Source organism: Blastocystis hominis (genome assembly GCF_000151665.1).
Source record: "Blastocystis hominis, Singapore isolate B (sub-type 7) whole genome shotgun sequence assembly, scaffold_1".
NCBI classification, from domain to species: domain Eukaryota; class Bigyra; order Opalinata; family Blastocystidae; genus Blastocystis; species Blastocystis hominis.
The window spans coordinates 1-2,500 of record NW_013171816.1 but is presented as its reverse complement, the minus strand read 5'-3'; positions in this window follow the sequence as shown (position 1 = coordinate 2,500).

The window sequence follows — 2,500 nt, the reverse complement described above, 5'->3', positions numbered from 1 at the left end:
CAGGAATATTAACCTGATTCCCTTTCGATCCATAGTTCTAAAAATTCAAAAGAACTTTTTCAACGGATTTCACCTATCTCTTAGGACCGACTAACCCATAGTTCAACACGATTCCTATGGAACCTTTCTCCACTTCAGTCTTCAAAGATCTCATTTGAATATTTGCTACTTCCACCAAGATCTGCACTAATGGACATTCCATATAAGTTTACACATATACTTTTCAATATCCATCACGCCTTCCTACTTGTCATCCTGAAATAAACCTTTTATTAGGGTGACAGACATGGTTAGGCTGTTCGCTTAAGCGCCATCCATTTTCAGGGCTACTTCATTCGGCAGGTGAGTTGTTACACACTCCTTAGCGGATTCCGACTTCCATGGCCACCGTCCTGCTGTCTAGATGAACTAACACCTTTTCTATCCAACTGAGCGAACAATTAGGCGCCGTACCATATCGTTCGGTTGATCCCGCATCGCCAGTCCAGCTTACCCGGAATGGCCCACTAGCAACTACTATTCAAAATTACAGTTCAGTTAAGCAACTGTAATATCTTACCCATTCAAAGTTTGAGAATAGGTCCAGGATATTACATCCCAGAATCCTCTAATCATTCGCTTTACCTCATAAAACTAGACACAGTTGCAGCTATCCTGAGGGAAATTTCGGAAGGAACCAGCTACTAGATGGTTCGATTAGTCTTTCGCCCCTATACCCAAATTTAAAGATCAATTTGCACGTTAGAATCCACTCGAACCTCCACCAGAGTTTCCCCTGGCTTCGTCCTATTCAGGCATAGTTCACCATCTTTCGGGTCCCACCATCTTTGCTAATACTCGAATCCTTTATCAGAGATGCAAGACCGGTAGTTGTTGCTAAACCCGTTTAGAAGGGTTCGTCACAACCATTACCTTCATTACGCATTTTAGTTTAACACTAAACTACTCGCAAATATGATAGACTCCTTGGTCCGTGTTTCAAGACGGGACGGAGAAGCAGTTATTAGGAATTAAGGGAAGTTCAGTAGCAATGTTTCAAACCATTCCACCACCACTAAACAACCACTCCTTTGCATACATTCTTATCATCACAAACATGCAACAATAACAATCCATGCATCATTCAACCACTCCTACGCTTAACCCCTCCACGATTTCAAGTACTATTTCACTCTTTTTTCAAAGTGCTTTTCATCTTTCCCTCACGGTACTTGTTCGCTATCGGTCTCTTGAACATATTTAGCCTTTGATGGAGTTTACCACCAACTTCGAGCTGCAATCCCAAACAACTCGACTCCACGAAGTACTGCTTCACAAGTACAATACACTATGCAAATACAGGGTTTTCACCTTCTATGACTTGACTTTCCAATCCAATTCTCATAGTATACTAATACTAAACAATACTTCTACACTCCACAACTTAACACAATTAAGTGTTAATTCGGATTGGGCTTTTCCCACTTCACTCGCCGTTACTAAGGGAATCATCGTTATTTTCTTTTCCTCTGCTTAGTTAGATGCTTCAATTCAGCAGGTCTTCTTGCTTGATTGGAGATGAAACATGAGAAGAGGTAATAAGAGGGAGGAAAGGGAATTAATTGATATTTACCAAATTAACTCCTCAATCAACAACATTCTATTTCAATGGAGGAAACCCTTAGTCAATCCACCATCAATCATCGTCTATCCTATTACTATTGCCATAGGCAGACATCCAAGTCAAATCACACTCCAACAAGCATACTCCCAAAGGAAGTGCAATATGCGTTCAAAGATTCAATGACTCACAGACTTCTGCAGTTCGCATTACGTATCGCAGTTCGCTGCGTTCTTCATCGATTCAAGAGCCAAGATATCCATCGTGAAGAGTTATAATAACAATAATTAGAATAACTCAAAATCAACAACCACAATACATTGATTCACAATTTCCAATGCTATGTAGCAATCACTGCCACAACCCACAACAAAACACGATAATGATCCTTCCGCAGGTTCACCTACGGAAACCTTGTTACGACTTCACCTTCCTCTAGATGATAAGATTTACACGACTTCTCTTCAACTATCTACCAGCAAGCCGATAAATAATTAAAAATCCAAAGTGTTCACCGGATCATCCAATCGGTAGGTGCGACGGGCGGTGTGTACAAAGGGCAGGGACGTAATCAACGCAAGTTGATGACTTGCATTTACTAGGAATTCCTCGTTCATGATGAAAAATTACAAGCATCAATCCCCATCACGAACTATTTTCAAAAGATTTCCCAAGTCTATCGACTCAGATACTCGTTGAATAGTTCAGTGTCGCGCGCGTGCAGCCCAGAACATCTAAGGGCATCACAGACCTGTTATTGCTTCCAGCTTCCCCGTACTCAAACGCACAGTGTCCCTCTAAGTTGATGAAAATAAATATAATGGGGCTAAAAATCCCATTTCATCCAACTAATCGTCCGGGTACTAGCTACCAATGTGTTTTACTAATGGCCTTGCACAC